The 24,508-nt window shown below is 40.3% G+C and overlaps 1 long non-coding RNA gene and 1 pseudogene across 1 annotated transcript in view; both read right to left on the reverse strand.

Moving 5' to 3' along the window:
- Positions 1-1,678, reverse strand: part of LOC147002935 (uncharacterized) — an 80,703-nt gene extending 79,025 nt beyond the window's left edge. The window contains exon 1 of the long non-coding RNA XR_015048092.1: positions 1,543-1,678. This is a non-coding gene — a long non-coding RNA (uncharacterized LOC147002935). The remainder of the gene's footprint in view (positions 1-1,542) is intronic.
- Positions 1,679-17,288: 15,610 nt separating this feature from the next.
- LOC110297990 (uncharacterized) lies at positions 17,289-18,789 on the reverse strand (annotated as a pseudogene).
- Between the last annotated feature and the right edge of the window lie 5,719 nt (positions 18,790-24,508).

Here is a 24,508-nt window from a genome sequence, read left to right on the forward strand (position 1 = left end):
TGCAGTTTAGGGCACATGACTTTTATCATTTGTACCACATGTAATAGGCACATACTTGAATAATGTGTGCCCACTTGCACTATTCCTGGGTAAACTTATGATTAACCTTTTCATCCAGACAACCTGAAGCTTAGGGAGTTCATGAAACTAAGCTCAACATTTCTCCAGCCATGAAGGAAATAGAAGTACATCAAAATGTAGGGGGAGGGGGGAGGACAAAGCAGGAGCAGAAGAGCAAGGGTGACACCTTGCACTCCCTGGCCAAACCTTCACATGTAGAGTCAGACCTTGCTCTCCTTTACTCTATTCTTCTCCAACCTCTACTCCATAAAAGAGACTCTCATTCTTCTTTAATATGGTTTCTGTAGTTAGCACAGTTACAGATCTTGTGAGCTTCTATGTTTCAGCATTTTGGATATCTCAGAAGTAATATATAAGCATAATCACATGCATATAATACCTACTTGTCATTAAATACAGGCCCAGAGAAATAAAATTTCAAGGGATCCTATAAGACATAGAGACAATGTTTAGCATGTTCCCTAAAATAAGTATGGGCTCAATGACAGAAGGAACATTGAAGCAGAGGGGTCCATTATTAGATTCATAAGATTACATTGTTTGAAGACATCTTGAATTTTGCAGGCAAATGGATAGAACTTTCAACCAGAAAGTTATCCTGTCTACAAGAAATGCAGGGATTAGGGTTGGAGCAGAGAACGTGGAAATGGCCAAACAATAACCACCCAACTTGAGACCCATTCCATGAGCAAGCACCAATCCCTGACTCCATTAATGATACTTTGTTACACTTCTAGACGGGAGTCTAACATAGTTTTCATCTGAGAGGCTCCACCTACCAGCTGACTCAGCAGGATGCAGATACCCACAACCAGTGGATGGAGCTTATAGAATTTTAGGGAAGAATAAGAAGAATAAGTAGTTCCTAAGGGGGTAGGAACTACATGGGAACACCAATAAAATCAGCTAACCTGGACCCTCCGGGCTCTCAGAGACTGAACCACCAACCAAAGAATATACACGGGGCTGAACTTAGACTTCCCCAAACATATGTAGCAGATGTGTAGCTTGGGCTTCATGTGGTTCCCGAACAATTGGAGTGGGTGTTATCCCAAGAGCTGCTGCCCGTATCTGAGATATGTTCTTCTAGTTGGGCTGCTTTGTCTGTCCACAGGAGCAGAGGAAGCACTTAAGCCTCACAGAGACTTGAAGTACCAGGGTAGAAAGATACCTAGGGGTCTCCCCCCTGCTCAGAGGAGAAGGGGAAGGGGAGTGGGAAAAGTCTTGTGGGAGGGGTTGACTTGGAGTGGGGCAGTAAGAGGGATATAAAGTTAAGAAGTTAAAAGAAACATTCTTTTGTTTAATTTGGTTTTCTAAACAAGTATTAACTATATAGCCCGGGCTGGACTAGAACTCTAAATGTAACCTGGGCTGGCCCTGAACCTGTGCTCTTCCAGCCTCAGCCTCTTGAGTACTGGGATTATAGACAAGCACTTACTGTATCTTCAAATTCTTACTCACTTTGTTGTTCAAATTGACCTTGAACACTTCCAGCTGTCCAGCAGTCCTCCTGAGAACATGCCAAGTGAATGAAAGCAGGGAGTAGACATGGCTGCTCCTGCATATGCTAAATAGGGACCTCGGGCATTTGTCCAAGGGTTTGAGACACAACACCAAAGTTCCTGGCCACTCTCATAGTTATTTTGCTGGATGGCTCATCTCACTGCTTGCTCATAGGCAATCTTATGTGTTCACCTCTGTGCTCACAGTGCTTGACTGTGACTAGGTATTCAGTGAGTATTGCCTGCCAATAAGCAAGAGCCAGAAGGTTTTGCCTTTAAGATCCACATTGCTGTAGACGAGATGAGGAGACAAATGAAACAAATACAAGTTGGGAGAGGACAGAGAGTGGCAGGATGAGTCTCACCCCACCAGTAACAGAACTCATTAAAAGCATAGCCTGCTCCAAGGGCACCTTCCCTCTATAAGAGTGGTCCTGCATCTCTCCTGCTTCCTCACCCAGCCATGGAACAGAGTCTGCTCACTCCACAGGGTTCCTCCACAATTTAATGATCTACCTCAGGATCCAGCCTTTCTTCTCCCAATGGCCCTTTGCCCTCTGCACCTTCTCCTTTGTTCCCCTGGTCACAATGGATATGACATGATTACAAAGCTGGTTGACTCCTTCATTCCCAGGACACAGAGGTTATTCCTCTAATTGCAGTGGGCTCTTTCAAGTTCTTGCTTATTTTTAATTATGAATGCCGGAAGCTGGCCTGTCACTGGATGTCTTTCAGTTCTGAAGAAAGAAACATGCCTGAGAAACAGGGGAGTAATCAGAATCCTATTTTCATGCAAATTGCCCCATGACAAAGAACACCAAAGAAACAGAAAAGAGACTCGTTGCTACATTTCCAATGGGTGACACTGCCCTTTGCAAATGTCCAGATCGAATTCTGAAGAGATTTACATAAAATTGCCTCATTATACAATAGTTATGGGGCCTGTAAACATATCAGAAACTCAAACCTTTGCCCATGTTTATGATTTACTTCTGATATGTGATTGTCAGGATGAGCTTTAAACAATAATTTTAGTTTTAAAACAATTCTGCCTCAGGGAATCAACTCTTCAGTTTTCCACCAGGGACACTATCCTTTCTGGGAAGAATTCCTGTAGCAACTGTTTGTGGGAGAGCTTCCTCTATCCACATAGTCTCTGTGGTAGCTACAGGTAGATATGTATCTTATATTTCTTACATTCCTTGTATTATCAGTAAACACCACAGATTATCTAATAAGCTATTTGAAAGTATTGTTAAATAGCATTAAATTATTATTATTGTTAAAAACCAGTTTTTAATTATTATAACCCTACCGAGTCCCTAAGTGTATTACATCCAACTGCCCATTACTGGAATCTCATTAAGTTTGGGGATTTCCTATGACAGGTGAATTCATCTTCCTAGGTGCAGCTGACTAGGCTCCCTGTTTCCTCTGGCATTCTCACTGTCTGTGAGGAGGTATTGGGTTTTTTAAAAAGACCAGGATATGTTTTGTAGAGTGCAGTATGGTGAGGTGGGAGGGGGGGTGCCTCAGCAGGCCCATGATGAGGCACCCCCAGTAGATGCCAGGCAGATCACTGATACAGTTTAGAATAGAGTTTATTTAGAGAGCATGGAAAGGGGAGAGTAGGGAGAGAGAGAGAGAGAGAGAGAGAGAGAGAGAGAGAGAGAGAGAGAGGGAGAGAGGAGGGGAAGGGGAAGGGGAAGGGGAAGGGGAAGGGGTTAGGGAGAGAAAAGAGTCAGAGAGGAGGAGTTGGGGGCCAAATAACCCCCACCTTTTTGTTTTTGTTTTGTTTTGTTTTGTTTTGAATCAAGCTAGGCCTATCTGGCTGTTGCCAGGTGACTGTTGGGCAGAGTCTAGAAGGAATTCTAACAGGAGGCATCAGTATTAAAGATGAATGGCACTTCATAATGACCCAGAGGTCCCCTGTGCTAAGGTCTGTGCTGGTGTGTTCTCCACCATCTTTTAAATCTGAGGCGACTTTGTTTTGTTTGTTTATTTTCAAGCATGAGACTTTCTAGTTTTCCGAGAATAAAACAGAGGCTCTGAGAGTTAGGTAATTTACACATTCCCTGCTGTGTGCTGGGTTCACCAAGAGCAAAGAGTGAGACAAGAGTTGACTGTAAGTAGATGACAGTAGTATGTAGTATGCCTATAGGCAAGCAGCAGAGACACATGCAAGGAGGCAAATAGCCTACGAAAATCTTTATCAAGTCATCTTTCACTAAAATCCACCCATTGAACTCAAACCCACAACAAACATGCTTTCTTTTATTGGGATGAAACCCCCAGCTCTAAACTTCACAGCAGAGATGAGAGAGCTAGAATCTCATTCACAGATGCTGCCCAAAACATATGATTTCCTGCCTTACCAGTTTATCTCATGGCTGGACATAGTGATCCTTCCTTGATTTAGAAAAGGTACTTGAAGAAATGCAGAGCCAAATATCTGATCTGTGGCTATGCATGGGGTAGTAAGGGCCCAATAGATACAATATAAGGAGGGAACCACAAAAATCTACAACCACCAGTTCACAAAGACCAGAAGAGAAATTCAAACCCAAGTTTATTTGGCTCCAAAGTACACACAATGGATTATAGATGAGATAGGGCTAAAAATCTCACTGGACCTGAATAGCACTATATTGAGGATCTATATTAATAGAATACTAGATTGCTAGATATGTGATATATGGTCTGTGGTCACAGGCAGATAAATATGCCTTTTTCCTCTTATGCCACATCTTATTGAAGATAGCATGCTATTTTAGTAAAATGCTCAGTTTATACTCTCTGCCAGACCACCAAAGAGTAGCCAGAGTTGCTGCTAGGCTCCACCTATTCATGTCAACTTGAAAAGAAGATAGCCCTTAAATATTTTCTTCCTATGGAAGGAGTGACCTGAGAAGAAATCTTCTGAGCATTGTCTCTCTAAGTGTCAGCTGGAAGAAAAGCAGAACCATCTTCTGATCCAACAGTCCTCTTTCTTCTATGCATCTATCAGGACCAATGATAGATACAGAAACTCTACATTTGTTTAATACCTGCTTCACTCAGAGGCCTCTTCTATGTTCCACGATTACCCAGGTCTGTCACTGTGTGCTTGGGAGCATATAGGCACCCACCAGGTCACCTCTGTCACTCTACAGACACTTATTTTCACATTCCCATCATTTACTTTTGACGTACATGCATAGAACCTAAAACTACTTTGTCTGGAATTATTCCTATTTGAGTAAATTTTCTTTAATTGTCACACTGGAGCTGGCTATAAGGTAGATATCTCTTTCTTTATATTTCTAAACATTTTCATTTCTTTGTTTCTTTCAAAAACCCAACTCCTTTGAAATGGATTTCATTAGACTTTATTATCCAGCAAATTTCCATATTGATGTCAAATACTTTCATTGTCCTAGAGTTTTCCATTCAATGATGATAACTCTCCTCCATCTCTCTCCCTGGAAAATCTTATTTCAAGGGTCACTTGGATGATTTAATGAAGAATTTGCTAAGGTAGGCTCCATTGCCCTTGCTCCATCCCATTTGGGATGCACTGAGTGTTTGAGCCCTTCTACTGTTGTTCCCAAAGACATTACTGGTTCTCTACCACTATCCAGTTTCTATGTTGCCATTATTATTCTATGTGATATTTGAAGATGGAGCCTTTGGAAAGTTTTTTGTTTTTTAACCTTAGTAGGTCTGACTATCTATCTATCTATCTATCTATCTATCTATCTATCTATCTATCTATCTATCTATCATCTATCTATCTATCTATCTATCTATCTATCTATCTATCTATCTATCTCTTTCTGAGGCTGGATTTCTTTGTGCACACTTGCTTGCCCTATAACTAGCTCTGTAGATCAATGAAGCTGGCCTTGAATGCACAAAGGTCCATCTACTGCTGCCTCCTAAGTGCTGGAATTAAAGGTGTGCACTACCACTGCCTGGATAAACCAACAGTGGTTTTAATTCATCTATTTATCAATCATCTGTCTATGTATCTATGTATCTATCTATCATTTTTTTTGTGAAACTCAATTAAGTTTAGATTACGTTATGAAGATGGGGCCTTTTTTTGTTGTTTTTGTTTTTGTTTTTGGAGACAGGGTTTTTCTGTATAGCCCTGGCTATCCTGGAACTCACTTTGTAGATCAGGCTGGCCTCGAACTCAGAAATCCGCCAGCCTCTGCCCCGCAAGTGTTGGAATTAAAGGTGTGTGCCACCACTGCCCAACCAAGCTGGGGCCTTTTATAAAGGATTAGTAGAGTACTAGTAGGAAAAAAATATGTCTTCCCCTCTCCTTCTCTTCTTTCCTTCTTCCTGTGTCAAGTGCACACAGAGGAATGGTCATGTGAGAAGCCAGTTCAGAAGAGTACCCTCACTAGAGCCCGATTATGCTGCCACCCTGGCTTACAATATATATTATTTGGAATTAATAGAAAATACATTTTGTAAACAACTAGTATATGATATTTTGTTTTGTTTTGTTTGTCTTTCAAGACATGGTTTCTTGGCAGGTTTGTATCCCTGGCTATCCTGGAACTGGCTTTGTGAATCCAGGCTAACAGATACAAACATGGCCTGAGGCTCCCAGGCGGTTGAAGAAGGAAGGCAGGCCTGCAATGTGTCCCCATTGATCCTCTGAGGACAGCTCACCACATTCCCCCCAATTTGGCAGGGTTTCTTCCTACATTAATTTTTGTCTATCTCATATGGGGAATCTGTATATCCAGACCAGCAGTGACAAATACAGCTGTCAACAGTGTTGACATGTTGCATCATTGTGACAAGCTTTGACCAACGAAGAGGTATCACAGTCTTACAAAGTGTCCCTGCGAATTCACTCCCAGTGCAGTCACAGTAGAAGCTGCTTTCTTCTTCCACTCACAGACCACGATGTAGCCATATCTGACTGGGACGTTTATCAAGGTTGAGTATCTACCTTTTCAGCAGTACAAAAATGTTCCTGGTCTATCATGTGTGTCACTCCTTCAGTGAAGAGGTATAAACTTTGATTTATACCTCCATTCTAGCTTCCCAAGTCTTCATCAGCATCCTGTTTCCCACCTCTGGTCTCTACTCGTATGACCATCTTCTCTTTTCCCAGTTCCATCACTGTCTTCCTTGATGCCATAGCACAACATTGTACAAACTGTATGCAAACATAGTTACTTCTCTTCTATCCACTCTCTGGGGGTTGGGGGGATACCCTAACCAGATTTAAATTTACCTACCCACAACCTCTGTTTTTGTGCTGAAACAAATATTCCTGAAGATGTTCATGGCTCCATTGTGTGATCTTAATTTTAATACTATTACTAAAAATTCCAATGTGTATTCCAGAAAGTTCAGTGATTCTATTACCCTTTGTAAGTGTTGCAACTCTGAAGGGAAAGGTATCCTGGCAGTAGGAAGCCAAGGAATACCACAAAATCACACTATACACCAAACCTCACATAGATGGAGCAGGAGGGAAAAAGCCAGCAGGGGGGTTGCCTCTGCTCAGGAGAGAAACATCAACAAACTAAGCAGAAGGCAGGGCTTATTTAGGATTTCTTAGTGGGGTGGGGTCAGAGCTTTTCATGATAGAGTTTTCCAGGATGGGGGTTAGGAGAATTTCAAGTCCTGAGCATGGAGAACTCAGGGTTCAGTGGGTTTCTGTGTCAAGCTTGGGGATTAGTGGGTTTCTGGCTCAGGGATTGCAGTGTGGGGCCTGGCAACGCTCCCAAATTGGTGCTGGTAATGACCTTTATAGATTTTACAGACTCTACAAAGTATGCAATGTTTACTACATTTACAAAGGAAGTCCATAGCAGAGAAGACTCTCTTTGCTGTTTGCGTTGATGTCACTAGCCAGTCCCCTTCTTTAACACATCTGTTTTTCCTTCTCAGGCTGAGTGCTTTAAAAGTTTTGCACATTGAGCCTTTACAATTGCATCATTCCAGAACATTTTAAGCTATTACATGTCAATCATTGTGCTAACTCAGTGGTGAACACAGAGGCTTTCCTATTTTGGAGTGTTCTGCTCCTTCCCTAGGTACCACTTCTCACTCAACAGAAGCTCATTGATTCCTGTTCTCACATTAGAATGGGTGGTCTCAAGTTTATTCTAAAGTGAATTCTTTTAAGGCCAGGATCTTTCCTCTCTTACCTTCTCTGGGATTTTTCATTCTGTAATTGTACCTCATGCTCCATAGCATCAATTTTTGATTCTTTACTGAATTTTCCCTAACACTTTATATAAATTGTCTTCTATCATCCATCTAAACACAGTGAACCATCACCCTTAAACATCTTACATTCTCTTTTAATTATTGGCTCTTGCTTCTGCTCTCTTCCATAGTAATGTAGTTTTATTGTTTGTTTGTGTGTTTGTTGTGGTTTTTTTTTGATTTGTCTTACGCAATCATTTCCCCTTCTTAGCTCACATTATTTTATCAAGTTATCCTTTTTGGCATTTCTTGATGATTTTGTCACATCTATCAGCGATCTTTGGAAAGTTAACTCTTATGGTCATTTTTCCATCTTTATATGTTCTATAGAATAAAGGCCAAGAAAGTAAGCTCTACAGAGATGTGCTGAGTTTGCATAACATCTTCCATTATCTAACAGTTACATAGCCTTCAAAGAAGTCTGTATCTTCGGGATCTTCACTTAACTGAAAAATGAGTGCATCCCACAGACATGTTATGTGAATTAAGTGTGTAAACATATACATCACCTCAACCTGTGCATTATGACTTCTTTGTTGGTCACATATCAGATATGCAGTCACTAGATATCTACATGATGATTCATAAAAGTAGCAAAATTCTATTTATGAAGTAGCAATGAATTAATCTTATGGGAAGGGTCACCCCAACACGGAGAAGTGTATTAAAGTGTTGTAGCATTCGAAAGGTTGAAAAATCACAGATCTAGGGTGTGTGTTGGAAGTGGATTAACTGCTTGGTTAATGACAGCATTATGACGTTAATGACAGGGATGGAGATGCAGGTTAGTAGTAGAGTACTGGCCTAGAGTGTACAAGGTCCTAGATTCCAATTCCTACACCCTCCAAGTTATTAGGATTATTATGATTATCATCTCTACTATTATTCATACTATAAAAATACTAGTTCTTATCTTACATGGTTCAAAGCATGGATCCAGACAGTCAAAAAGTACTTCCATTTCAAACTTTTTAACCTGTCCAACATTTTTCTCTCTCTCACTCATAAGCACAGAGTTTAGGGACCAGTCCTCCCCACATTTGTGCTTTTAATTCTTTAGGCTCATATGCTAGATTATTACTTAGTATTTCTACTTGGGTGTCAAAGGTGCACTTTAGATATCATATTATGACTAACAACTGTTGCATGCATTCTCAACTTCCCTAAAATCTCCAAGAAATAGCATAAACCACCAAATAACTGATTAATTCAAAATTTAAGTTGTTCTTGTACATACACTTTTTATTTCCTCCATTTTCACAGTTCATTCATTTCTTCAACCAATATTCAATAAGCATCTATGACCTGTGAGTCACTGCTCTAGAACTGTGTACAAAAAATTATTTACAAGTCAAAATTTAAATTCTTGTCTTCTTTGATTGTTTTTCTGTGTCTGAAACATACATTTCAAATTTATTTTCCTGTTCTCTGCCCTCTCATTTCTATTCTAACATTAAGCTACAATCCTCTTTCATTAGTATTTATGTGTGTATGTGTGTATGTAATATATGTAAGTATGTACATGTATATGTATATATCGGAACAACTCCCTTACACTTCCTCTCACATCCACACACATCCCTGAACTCTCTACATAGCAAAGGGCACATTATAAACCTTCTGCTATGTCTCCTAGAAAGGGCAGGAACCTCAACATGGCTACCCAAAGAAGATCTCAACAAGAATAACACCAATATACTAGATTTGAAATGTGGAGAGGAAAAAATTAATCTCACTAGGCTCCATCCCTAGACAAAGAACTATAGCATCTAAGGAATGCTAAGTGAGGGAGAATTAGTCAACCCCTGGATGACTAATAGCCCTCTAATGGGTTATGCAATACAAACAAACAAACAAAAGCTAAAACATATTGCCCTTTGCTTGTATTGTTTCAAGCGATTTCTGTTCTGGGAGGCTTGTGTTGAAATGTACAGTTTTGTTTTCACCTCAGCATCCTGTTCCAAGTGTCTCCATTGCTTACTGGTCCCTGGTATATGTTACTTTTCTGTCTCATTCAGAAATATTATACCAGCTTTCTACCTGTGTTCAAAATCCAGTTGCAATGTTATCTACTTCCAACATACTGTCTGATCCTCTAACACAGCATAGCTGCCAATCATGTTCAGAACAGTCATTGCAATGCTATATTTCTTTATGTGTTGTCCCAGTGCATTTAGGCATATTTTCTAGGACACCTAGTGCTTGACATACTGTCACCCCCATTTAGGTGATTGATGTGTTCAAGTGTTGTGTTCTGTAGACTTTGGTCATGCTAAGGCACCTTCATTTTAACTATCTGTTTCTTTTACTGAAACTTAACTTTTACTCCTCATATTGTAATGACAAATAGTCACAAAACTAAAAAGAAAGATAAATATGGAGATGTACTGTTTGGGATCAGGGAGCTAGTATTTAGTCAAATGTCAATTCTGTGGCCTGCTACTCAGTATGATCCTTAGTATATAATTTGCCTGGGACTCAGTTTCTTCATTAGTAAAATTCTTTTAGAGGTGAAACTTCATCATGGTTTTAGCATGAATACTTGAAGTACAAAGGGCTTGTTTTTAAATTCTGACTATCTCTCTTGGCTAAATGACTTTAGGGAAGCTAATTTAAACTGCCTATCTATCCATGGAGTTCCTGCAAGAATTAACTAAAACAACTTAAAGGAAAAGTGTACATGAATACTCTCTCTTTGTCTCTATCTGCTATCACAAGCAGCCTCCCTTGAACCCAGAAGCCCCAGGATAAGAAAATGCAGAATAAGGAAGCACGTGCTAACTTAAGAGTACAGAACCTCATTTTGATCCTATCCTCATATCCAGCGTTGTGAAGTACAGAAGGACATGCACAGCTTTGTTCAGTCCCCAGTTTAAATATATTAAGAAAATTAAAGTAAATAAAGAAATAAAAAAGAACCCTGCCAAATATGGACACAGAGCAGTGCGGTGATATTTGCATTCAGAAGGGAGAGGTTTGTGCTAAATTTTGCAGATCGAAAGTCAGGTTGTGTGGAATTCAGGAAGTCCACAAGGAAGGAGGAGCTGGGAGTGTTCCTGAACTAAGGTGTTCCCCTCCAGCAGTCTCCAGTGGGCATCTTGATGAAGCCTGGGGACTTGAGTAGACCCCAGATGCCTCAGGGAGCTACAGTTGTAGCTTCCAATGCTATGAGTCCCAGCTGCTCAGAAAACACCCTACCTGCTTCTTGACAATGTCTACCAGGTGAGAAGGGGAGCCAGCATTTAGCAAGTCCCAACAGCTGTCAAATGCAGTCTGGGTGATTTATATAAGCTTTGCAACAAACCTTGGAGCAGGCAGAATTTTTGACATTTCACATTAGTTGAATTTCTGTTGTGTGACAGATGTGTCTTATACTTCATCTCAATCTTTACAGTAATCCTGGAAAAAGACATAATTGTACACTTTGCGTGAAAAAGTATGGTTTGGAGAGATGCAGTAAGTGCTAGGAGTCCCTCAAGCAGGCAGTAGTTAGGACGAAATTAAAAACCCACTCTATTTGACTCCTGGATGCAAAACAAACTAGCCTCCAAGACCTCAGAGCTCCAAGGATGGAGTCTATGCATGTATTTATATACATATTCTGCTTGACTTATTTTCATGTCCTTCTAAGGAAAGAACTAGATGCTATCCCAATATACTAACAGAATTTTGCCTTCCCAGCCTTAGCTTCCAGGATTTGAGTTACTAAAATTCCCTTTACTTTTATTCCCAAATGTCCCTATCATGCCTCATCCTCTTGATGGATAGTGACAAGTATCAGTCCCCCATCTCTAAGAGACAAAGGAAAGAGGATTAAGAAAGGCAATCCATTGGAAGTGCTTGATAGAGCACACTCTGCAATATGGAGTACAACCCACATTATGGAAGACAGTCTGCAATACAGGATACAGTCTGCGGTATGGTCAGGTATTGTTATTCTTTACACAATTTTGCTTTGTCTTGTGGGTAGAATCTCTCATTTTTAAAGTAGAAGTGAGATTGTTTGTTTCTAGAATTTCAAAACATTTAGGTTGGACTTTTTCTTTGTCATAGTATTTTTCTGACCAGTTTATACTTCTTTCTCATGTTGCTCCATATGTATTGGCCTCACAAGGTGCATTGAAAGTATAAACAATATTTTCCCCGAGATTAGAACATGGTTTCTCAACTCTGTTCCTCATTCTAATTAGAAACATTACCACATAGAAACATATACCAATAAGATCATAGTGGTGGACAGAAGAAGAAAGGGGAGGGAGAAGGAAGAGAAGGTGGGGGAGAAATGCAAAGGCAGAGAGAGGGAGCTGGGAAAAGCATAAAAAGATGACCATGAGAAAGAACGGAAAAGTACAGTTTATCCAGGCTGGAGACATCAGACACTGAGGCCTGGAAAAACAACTTCATAGTAGTGGTTGTTCAGCTTCCCCAAGCCTGTGTGTATAGTCCCTGGCAGGAGGAAAAAGGGGAGGGGATAAAAGGAGCAAAGAAAGAAAGACTGGGTTTGATGATGACGGAAAACTATGTCTGATCCTGTACCCTTTAGTAAATAATAATGAAATTATAATTTAGTTTACTACTTATTATACACATCCAGCTACATCCATGGTTGAGTACCTATCTTGTGGTTTGCAGGACTATCTCAGGTAGCCATCACTGCTTCTGTAAGTTCACAAAAATGGCAAATTTTCAGCATAGGAGCTTCAGCATCACACGTTACCCTCATAGTTGGTCTGAGGGGTTCTCTTCAGAGCCCTGCTTTCTGCCACCAGGGTACTTTAGGTTATTCTTGTCATCATGCAGCTCTTTCTCATATACACTGTTTTTTATCTATGTTATGGCTTTAAAAAAAGTTATTATTGTCCCGAGCTTATTGGGGTCTCAGGAGGTACATCATCTGGCATTGCCTTATCAATGTGTCAAGCATGACTTAGGCTCCAGTGGAGTTTGCTAACTGTCTGGAAGATTCCATAAAGCAAGCATGTCTTCTTGCATGATAGAGGCCTTTAATTTTTGATTGTGTCACAAGAGTGAATGTACTGGCTGATTTCCTGTTTATCTTATTTATCTTGGTTACTTTTTTGTATTTCTTTTTCTAATGCTATGAATGTGGTCTTCTGATCCCCACAACTTCAAGCTGAAATATAATTGTCATTATAGGATTATTGGAAGGTGGGTCTTTAAATAGCAATATGGCTTTAAGAAAGATAAATGTGGTATGCCTTTCGGGGTCCAGCTATGGCTTTGCTTCCCCTGCTTCCTCTCTGTCAGGGTGTCCTGACACTGCATCACACCAGGCTGGAAGGATGAAGCAGAGCCCAGATCTGCAGGGTGGAGATCTGCAGGATCCTGGTACAGCTGGGAGTGAGTGCCAGGGTTCAGGGGAGAGTGAGGCCTTCTTCAAGGATCTCAGTGTTACAGTTCTTTTAGGTGAAGGCCTTCTCTGATATCTCTAATAATCTTCAATGAAGCAGCTCTCTTCGATGAGCTCAGCTTGTCTGCAAACTTTTATTGGGGAGGGCTTGTATGCATACATTTTAGTTGGGGTAAACCAGGGGTTTATATGGAACTTGGAGAGTGGGAAGGAGTTTTCAGGGTAAATGAAAATCACTACCTAGAATTTTAAAGGTCTGTGACTACCTCATTTACATGGAGAGACATTCCAGGATTCTCGCGCGTACTGAATAGGCAGGTTCTTTTGGGGGTGGGGAGGGGGGTTGGGAAGGCATGAAAAGGAAAGGGAAAAGAGAAAGTTGAAATTGCCAGTGCCAAGAACTACTTGAGCTCTCACAGATAGAGGGTGTGCTGGTTCTGGCTCCCTAGACAAGGTCAGAAAAAGGGAAGCTCTGCTAGTAAAGGGAGTCCTTCATTTTGTGCTGAGCTCAAGATGAGCTATCTGGTTGTGGTAGAGTTTGACGTTAATTAGCAGGGTTTCCCCACAGATAAAAGCCTTTGTTGAGGATGTGGGTATGTTCTAACAATATCAGGTTGCAATAACTCAAGTTAGTCATTTTTTAAAAAAAATATTTACTTTTTTACTTATTCATTTTGCACCCTGTTCACTGCCTCACTCCCAGGCACCCCCCACCCCCCCCACTATCCTTCCCCTCACTCCCATCCCCTTCTCCTCTGAGCTTGTCTCTTGTCTTCATCTGGCTGCTTTTCAGCTTTTCTCTGTGAGATAAAACAGTTTAGGGCCCTGGCTGATAATGTGTTCTTAGATATCCCAGCTTAAATAAAGTGATAAGCCAAAATAAACTGATCTTCCCCATAAATTCCTCTACGTGGGGATTCTATTAATCCAATGGTAAATGGACTAAAATGCACCCTAAATATAAGATTATTGTAAGGAAATGTGTCATTTCTAAAAATAAGAATTTTCCATACCATAGGTTTGCCTCAAGCCTTCAGGGATACTTGAGTGAGTGAATAACTAGAGTTGCTAATGAGAGCCCTATCCTATTAGATGAAGACAATCACGTACATTTTCATAGCAGAAGCAATGTCTGTGTGAGATTTTGAAAGGAAAAATAATAAACATCTGAAGAAAATGATACTTATGTCCTAAGGTAATTTTTTAACACTTTCAAATACTGTCATGCTAATTTTTCACTGGCATATAGCGGCAGTCTAACATTTACATTGCATTTTAGTACCAACAGTTGTGGAGTAGGATACAAATATTTTTCTGTGGGGAGATGGGTCATGGATAAGACTGAGTGCTAGGGAAGTAGTAGGAGCTCCGTTCAAATACCTAGAAGCCACATACAATTCTGGGTATTTTTTTTTTTGCGCCTGTAATCACACAGTTGTGGAGTGGGTAGAGACTAGAGGACCACTGTGGTTCTTTGGTAACCAATTTAGATCCATATTCAGTGAAATAAGCCTTGTCAAGGCCATGAAGCAGAGAGTGAGAGAAGAGGATACCTCTGAGCTCCCAGCATGGACATTGCACATTATGTGCATATATCATACATGTCCACACATACTCACATACCACAATACACAAACACACATTCACACACACACACATACACACACACACACACATACACAAAATGAAAATAGTGTTTAGTTGCTTCTATATAGATCATATATACATACATATATATATATTTCTTATTATAATCCTCTAAATAATATAGTTTGATAACTATCTAGTAACATTTATATTTAAATAATTATTTTAAGCAACCTATAAATGATTCCAAGAGCCCAAGTTCTTCCATTCCACCATTTATAAAGTGCACTCTGGCATTTGGTATCTGCATGGGAACCTGTAATCAATTCTCCACAGATACCACAGGCCTACTGCCCAACTACTTATGTACGTATTTCTGCAAGTTATGCAGACACTGGCTAGTTGGAGCAGGGTAGCAAGTGAAACTCTTGAACAAATGACCTTGGCATTTTGTACTAGTTGTCTTGGCAAAAAAACCTGCTGAGGTCACGAGTCCTTCTGCTTAACCCAGAGAGAGGCAGTGACTGATACAACTCCTAACAGAGCTGACAATTGTGCAGTGTTCAAATGACTCCAAGTTCCCCTACTATTCGCAAAATGGCTTTATTAGCCAAATCCTCAAAACAGCAGGCACCTAAACCTAGTAGTCTGATTGTCCCTCCCACTGACACAAATGATTGAAAACTTGTCCTATGAGAGGAAAACATTCCACGGAAGTATGTCTTTATTCCTGGATACAAACTTAGGTTCATTCAGTTGAATGCCAGGCTCAAGCATAACTTCAAGTGAGAACACACACAGGAAAACCAGAAGTCATCAGTAGCAGAAGACTACAAACTGGACTAAATGAGAGCCTAAAGGTATACTCCAAGACTAAAAGTATATGACTATTTTACACTACTTGGTAAATGGGCTTGTTAGCTATGATTAAGATTATGGGCCTTGAAATGTAGACATGAGCATGGCTTGTCTCTGGGAGTTAAACCCATTGATATGGGTGAGACCTTAAAAACTGGTAGCACTTCCTGGCTGCAGTCCAACACAGTGATTTATCAAGAAAGTTATAACATGAGAAGAACCAAGCCCTATATTGCTGGCCTTAAAGAAGGAAGTGAGGCAGCCATAGAAACCCAGCCTACAATAGCTGACACAATCTGAAAAGACACATGTCTTTCTAACTAAGCTCCAGAAAGAAACAACACTCTCCTAAACTGCTATATTTATCCCAGTATTCTTTTTTTATTTTATTACTTTTTAAAAACTCTTTATTGATTCTCTGTGAATTCACATCATGTATCCCAGTCCTGCCTATGTCTCTGTCTCCTCATAGATACCATTCATTCCTGTAGAATAGAATAAAATAGAAGACACAAACAAAACAAACAAACAACCTCACCAAAACCCCACAAAACTTAGAAAAACATCTCACTGTGGAAGCTAAAGTACCTCAGTGTTTCCCATAGTGCACTCCTACATCCACACATCTTGCACATACATGTTCAGTTCAATGAGTCAGTAGTGTGGTTTGATATCTTTGGCTTCTGTGACACCACTGATATTGGATCCTCACCAAGCCTCCTCTCAATTATTATGTTCTCCCCCTGCCCCCCCCCCCCCCCCCCCCCCGTGTCATGGAGATGCTGCAGCTTTGGATCAGTAGGACTGGCCCTTCCATGGATCCCAAACATTCACAGATGATAAAGATTTTGATGTGGGCCAACTTAGAGCCCTAGATCTGGCCCTAAGTGGTAGCTGAGCTGCTCAGGATGCTGTTTTTTTGTTTCTTTTTAAACCAACTCCGGGGAGCTCTCCAGCACTGCTCTGGCTATAACTAAGCATTTCTAATCTAAAAATGTATGATAACGAATATGTGTTGCTTTAGCCATGTACTCAGGGTTATTTCCTTATGGCTGCTGTCAATATTTAATACAGATAATTTTGTCTTGTGGCCTGTCTACAAATTTGCCCATGATTCATATATATCCTTTGATGTGGAATTCATCCTCAGCTCCAGTAAATAGGAAACAGTCACAGTCAGTAACTAATCTTGAATGACAGTTGGTTCAAGGAAAAGGGAGTTAAGCCATATATATATATATCACATGTATATACCTGTTTGGGGGGTGTATATTCACACATATAACACATAACACATGCATTCACATGCATGGGATACAATTCAACATGGGGTATTTTCTTCAATAGCTTACTTTTGAGAAAGATTCTCTAAGTAAACCTGTAGCTTACCAATTAGTCTAGCCTGACTGGTCAGTAAGACTCAGGAACCCTTGTTCTGCTTCCCCAATGCCTGGCTACTTTGTGGATGCTGGAAATCTGAACTCTGGTCCTTAGGGTTTTGTGACAAGTGTTTTATTGATTGAAATATTGCTCTACCCTGAATACTTTTTTTAAACTAAAATGATGGTTTTTAATGTGAACCAGAGATATGGTTATAATTAGGGTAGACACACACACACACACACACAAACACACCAAATATCTATGAGCGATCCTGAATTGTAAGTTTACAAAATAACAAGGGTAAAACTGGGTACAGTAAGAGTTCCAGAACCGCCTCTGTCCTCATCACCCCGGCCCCCACTGAAGCCCCCACAAGTCCCGCCTTGGCCCTGGTAGCCGCCCTGGTCATATACTCCTCTGCCACGTAGATCGCCTCCATAGTTTCCCCCATATGAGAACCTCCTGGTCCCCCTCCTCGGCCATCTGGCTTAGGTGTCTTGCACTGGTTGCATTCATTTCTCCAAGAGAAGTTCATGTTCTCACATGTAGGATTAGGACACTTCCAGTCCCCAGCTCGTTGCTGTCCTCCACCCCAACCACCTCCACTGGGGAAAGCCACCACCACCGCTGCCACCTCTTTCATAGCTTCCACGGCCCATGTTTCTCCTCACCCTCGGCCTCCACGACCATTTCCACCACCCTGATTGAAGTGAGCTCTGCGGGTAGCAAATGAAATTTTAATAGGATTTTCAGAGAAGTCTTTACCATCAAACCAGTCCGTAGCTGCTTTAGCAGAAGGTGGGTCATCAAATGAAACTGTTGCCTCACCCTTCAACTTGCCAGTTTCCCTGTCTGTATACAAATTAATCATAGACTGTCGAGTTTTCTTGTTTGTCTTAATTCCAATCTGCTTGAAGTAGTCAGCCATAGATTCAGTGGTAAGATTCTCTCCTAGGCCTTGCACAAAGATGGTATTTTCGTCTGAATTATCCTGTTCAGAATCATGACGAGATCCTCGATCCCGAGGACCAACTTTATTGAAGCCACCATGGTCACTTCCGCCCATGCCACCTTTGCCTCCGTGGCTACCTCCACAGCCTCTGGGGTCATAGCCACCACTGCTTCGGTTGTAACCACCTCCACCACCTCTGCCATAGTCCCCATGATCCTGCTGGCCTCCCCCATAGCCACCACCGCTGCCACCACTTTGGTCGTGATTGCCATAACCACCACCGCCGCCACTCATAGAGGTCTGATCTTGGCCTCCACCACCCCCTCCACTACCTCCACTGCTGCTGTTATACTGGTTCTGTTGTCCATAATCCTGAGGTGGGTTACAGGAGCTTTGTTGCTGTCCGTAGCTTTGCTGCTGTCCACCATAGCCAAACTGTTAACCATAACCTCCACTCTGGGGCTGCCCATAGCTGCTATTCTGAGAGCTGCCACCATAACTTCCCGAGGTGCTACTAGGAGTTGGCTGTTGGCCATAGCCAGGGTAGGAGGACTGCTGCCCATAAGAAGATTGGGAACTTTGGCTGCTTCCATAGCCTCCAGTGGAACCATATCCCTGGGGAGCTGAGTTCCATAGCCTATGGTTTGGCTCTGTCCATAAGAAGACCATAGCTGCTCTGGCCATATCCCTGAAGTGTCAGCTAATTGGCCATAACCACTGTAACTCTGCTGGCCATTGGGCTGACTGCTTTGTTGGGAGTAGCCCTGCCCAGGCTGGGTAGGGTAGGCCCCGTAGCTTTGAATATCTTATTGGGTAGAGTTGGTTGAAGCCATGTCTGCGCGAGCACGCACAAGCCGCCAAGCAACAGGATTCCAGACGACTGCGAAGGGATGCAGTAAGGACTGACGACCCTGAATATTTTAAATGGTCATTTATATGAAAATGTTAATGTGTGTGTTTCTGTGTATATACACCTACACGCATAGGCAGACTGACAGACACATACACATCACATCCCTCCCCCTTCCCCAATCCCATTCTGTTGTTTTGGGGAATTAGAAGATTGAGTAAGAAACACACACAGAAGTCAGTGTCAGGAAAATAACAACTGGGTGTTGGACCATGTCAACGATTTAAGAGAAAGGTGTATTCAGAATTATCATTGAAGAGATCATGGGCCAAGTGGAAAAAGAACAATGTTATGGTATCAGGGTTGAACTCTAGTAAAAGATGAGACAAAGAAATGAAAGCTGACATTTTAGGAGCCAGCCTCCTAACAGAATCCCTTATCCCTATGGAGTTACCTCATGTCTTGAGGTGCCTCCAGTTCAGAGCCTTTGGAATACCAGTGGTGTTTTCCTGAGCTTCCAGTCCAAGTCTTTTTTGTCTAACTGTCAACATTTTCTATTTAGCACTTACCAAGTTCTTGTTTTATAAAATGAAAAATAGAATCCATTTGTGGCCATGGTCAGGGCTTTGGAAGTTGTATTTATACAGCTGCTGAACATGCAGCCACTGTGTGAAAAATCAAGAAGTCCTTGTACCTTGTCAGAGTTGACCATGAGTTATGACTGAAGTCATTTCTACTCGCTCTGTATGTCAGCTTTATACGTGGACATAAATAGACTTTTGCTCCTTTGATTATGACTATAAAATGTGTTCCTTACCTATTGCTCTGGACATGGGAAAGAGGAAGCATACTGTCAGTTGTCCTGGAAACCGGTGAAGCCACTTTGAAAATAATCTAGCACTTCCTCAAAGAAAGAGAAATAGAACTAGCATAAGACCCAGCCATATCACTCCTGGACGTATGCCCAAAGGAATTTGTACCCTCCTATAGAGACACTTGCACATCTATGTTTATAACAACTCTATTAACAATAGCTAGGAGATGAAATCCACATGGATCTTTATAAGCTGCTGAATACATAATGAAAATGTGGTATGTTATTATATACAATAAAATTTTATTCAGCTTGAACAAAACCAAAATTATAGATGTTTTTTTTAGGTAAATAGATGAAACTGGGAAACACAAGTTACCCTGAGTGAGGTACCCAGGCCCAGAATGACAAATGTTCCATTTATTTCTCATGCATATCAATTTAATGTTGTGAATCTAACTTGGAGTTCTGGGATAGGGGTATCTGGGATAGGAGTAATTGGACAATGGTGTGAGTTGCCTTAGTGGAAGAGGGTGCAGCTCACAGGTAGAATGAGGGTAGAGAAGGAAAAATATAGCCACTGAACGATGTAAGTGTACAGGCATGAGGTAACAGAAGAGATAAAATGTGTGGGCATAGATTAATTAGGCAAAATGAAGGGTGCATGAAAAAACACCACACAGAAACCTAGTATGTTCTACCCCAATTAAAAAATACAAATGAAAAGAAAAATACCCTGCTTTGTTAGACAGTACTGGTCATAAAGTTGTGAGTCACCAAACAATATTCCAGTTCCAGAGTGTTATAGCTCTATAGGGTTTGGAAATCACAGAGTCCCAAGAAGTCCCCCAAACAATGTAGGTCCTTCTGGTTGCTTGCCAGACATAGTTGATATGATCCTATTCCCGAAGATACCACATACTTTGGATGTAAGATACAAAGAAATCAAGTGGAAACCAAGCTAGAAGAGCCCTCTCTGTTGGCTGGCTTTCATACTGCTGAATAGTGTTGTGTAGGTGGCTGGAAGAGTAAAGGCACTTATGATGCTGTGAACTTTGAATTACAATACCAGTCTTCCAGGAAATACATGCTCACTGGTGCAATGGTGGCAGAACTCACATGGGATTAATCAACTCTCTGGTTGGATTTGAGGTGTGTTTTACACCAGGTAATCTATGCCTGGTTCTGTAAACCCAGTTAAAAGCCCATTACTGAGGAGGTGTTAGGACTAGAGGGAACCTACTACTGCTGTGTGTCTTAACTGACAGAGTATCAAACTGCATTCTAAATATCTATGTTTATATCCACAGACAAAGGTTGTGTCCAGGTATAATCAGAAAAAGCTTTGTTTGCAGATGAATGTAGAGACCCATGGTTGTACAAGAAGTTGATAGTAAGTAGTAATTTTAGGGATCGGCCATTTATATGACATTTAATTTGACCCCTTCTAATTCTCAGAGATCGTTATGAAATAGAGGGTCAGAAAGCATAACAAAAGCCTGAAAGGCTATTTAATGTCCTCTTCTTAGAAAAGCATGGTCACAGCACTTGTGAACCCACAGCAGATGAGTCTACTGGCATTTGACCCAGCCAAAATTCAGCAATGGGTGAAGACTAGCATATCGTGTGGTCCTACCACTTACTGCTGAACTATTGGCAATTAACAGATTATGGGAGAGGAAGAGGCAGAGTATCTAGTTGTGTACTTACTGGTAAGCCCACCAGGCTCTCTTGCATAGTTTCAAACACATGGCCACACAGATGGCCTTAGTTAAAATCAGTGGGACATAAAACAAAATAAAAAATCATGACTATAAAAAGGAGATGTAAGGTGGAGAAAGGGGGGCTAGCAGGAGTGGGAGGAGGAGAAGAGAGAGTGGGGAGGAGAGTAAGCAGAACACAAGCTCACCCATAGATGGCAATATTAATATATGTAAGACATATATTTTAAATAGCCACAAGTTTCATCTGCCCTGCCTGAAATGTTCAGTATTTATTCTCATTCTGAATGATCAGCAGCGGGGTTTAAGCAAACATGGAGTCAAATTTTCCAGGTCTCATTGACTTCATCCTACATGAATTGCTTGCTCTTCCCTAGCCACCATTGCTTTTTCTCACTTCCTCCTCAGCTGTTTTTTTTTTTTTTTTTTATTCTCTTCTTCTCTTTCAAAGAAAAGCACATTATCATCTAGTAGTAGAAAAGCCAGCCAAGAGAGAGGGGTCCTCTAACTTGGTTTCAACTTGATTTCCTTGTATCCAAACTATGTTCTGTCTTCAGGAATAGGATCATATCAACTATGTCTGGCAAGTAACCTAGATGGATTGCAGAAGCCAGTATGGTTGGGTAGTGGGGGGCTCCTTGCGCTCGATGCCTTACAAACCCTATAAGGGTATACTATTTCTAGAAGTGAATTCACTGTGTAGTTGATAATGGAGAAGCTGTGAACTTCTGGACTCGGGTCTAGAATTAGGATCATGAGAAACCACAATAACTCTTATAGGGCTGCTGAAGATTGAACCCAGGGCTTTCTGTATGATAAGCAAGAACTATACCAACTGTGCTACACATCCAGACATGTATTTAACTTTTAATCATTGTTGAACACATTTCCCCACTCAGTGCGGTCTTCCTCACAATAATTCACTCTCATTGACAACCATATTACACATTTTCTTGAGTGAGTTTTCAATTCAAATATCCATATGCTACTCTGTTTCTTTCTCTAGCACCCCAAACTCAAAATAATTCACACTGAATACATTAATTTCTTCTTTGGACAATCTAAACATTGTCTAGGGCCCATTATAGCACCATCATTGGCCACATGCCTATATTAGATACCTGTAAGTTCTCTCCTTTCTAACTTTTTCATTGAATGTTTGACATTCAATCACACAAACTGTGTATTTCATATTCCTTTAATTAATTAATTAATTAATTAATTAATTATGTTTTTGTGTATCTGCATGCACATATGCACACCACTGTGTGTAATGTTTATTGAGGCCAAAGAGTATGTTGAATGCTCTGGTAGTCTGAATAAGAATGGACTCCATAGGCTAGTTACCAGGTAGTGGCACTATTTGAATAGATTAGAAGGACTGATAAGTATGAATTGTGTCACTGATAGTGGGATTTGAGATTTCAAAAATTGTATTGTATTTCTCAATCACTGCTCTAGCACCATGCCTACCATGCATGATGCCATCATATTCCTTGCCATCATAGTAATGTACTAAGCCTATGAAACAGTAAGTGAGCCCTAAATTAAATGCTTTAATTAATAAGAGTTGTCTTGGTCATGCTGTCTCTTTCTAGGAACAGACAAGTGACTAAGACAGATCCCGTGGAATGGTAGTTACAGACAGAATCCTTCATGTGGTTTGTGGGAACTGAACTCATATCCAATGAGTAATCTGCTAATCCAATTTTCAAGTTCCCTATCTCATATTATTAATATTTATTGGAGTAAATTCATTTAAAAGCTATTAGGTCAACACTAACTTTTTCTTTTCTTTCTTACATTGATCCAAACACCCGGTATTATGAATGTACACTAATTATGTGCAGATATAGGCATCCAAATGCCTTTTTCCCTTTCCTGGAGCCCTGTGAGTAGTGAACAGTGCTATCATTTCTCTTTTGTATGTAAAGAAATGAAACCTTGAAGATCTTTGGCAATTTGCCTAAAACCACTTGAGTAAGCAGAAAGAAACATTTAGTTTACTTCCATATTTCTGGCTACCCAAGTCAGATTTTAAAATACTCCCATAAAAGATGTAGAAAGAGAAAATTAATCCTTTATCTTTAGCACTATTCAGGTTTTAGGATTTAGAAATAATGGCCACTAAATACAACATTATAGGTGGCAAAGCTTCCAGGAAACAAAACCACACTTCTTGAATGTTCTCCAGAGGTAAGTACTTAAAAATTATGGTATTGTTTTTCAAATAAAATATAATGACATATATAATTTTATAGAAATACTATTCATGGATACATGCACATGCATGTTCACTGCTATATTATTCAAAATATGTAAGAAATGAAAACCTAGATGCCCATTAACAGATGAATTAATAAAGAAAATGGATATATATATTCTTTTTATTATCCTTAAAAAATGAAGAAAATATCATAATTATCTGCAGAAAATAGATGGAATAGAAAACTATTATTTTAGCCAAAATAAGCCTTATCCAGAAAGACAAAAACATCTTCTTTTTATGCAGAAGCAGAATACAATTTTAAGTGTGCTCGTGCACATGCATGTGTGTGGTTTATGTGTGTGTGTGTGTGCGCGTATGAGTGTGTGTGTGTGTGTGTGTGTGTGTGTGGTATTGAAGGAAGAAAAAGGCAACGAGAGGGAAGAAGATATTCAGAGAACTAGGAGGAGGGAAGAGAATAAGAACAGTACTTATTACTCGTATGACATGAAAGCAGGAGGAAGAACTATTTGAACATAGGAAGGAAATGAAGAAAGCATTAGGTGGATGGAGAATTCAGTGGGAAAGAATGATGAATAAAAATAGCATATAATGGCATATGCATATGAAAATGTCAGAATAAAATCGATTTTATTGTAATGCAAATGAAGTTTTTTTACATTTTCTTAAGAATCTATAATATGGAACTTAATGAACTGCTATTTCTCTCTTCAGGTCAGTCCCCTCCAAAGCTTTCTAGGGTGTACTTGATTTGTTTTGCTAAATAAACTTCTGCTTATACTGTCAAAATCACTACTTACATTTTAATGTAAAATAAAACTGTTTTATATATTGTTTAAAATAGTATTATATTTGAATGTATATAATTTTCTCAAGGTTAATATTATCAACTTGTTGGGATCAGAAACGCCTAGGCAATCTATACGGATGACCCTGCAAG

Source organism: Mus caroli, unplaced genomic scaffold (assembly GCF_978045245.1).
Source record: "Mus caroli unplaced genomic scaffold, Mus_caroli_1 scaffold_8, whole genome shotgun sequence".
NCBI classification, from domain to species: Eukaryota; Metazoa; Chordata; class Mammalia; order Rodentia; family Muridae; genus Mus; species Mus caroli.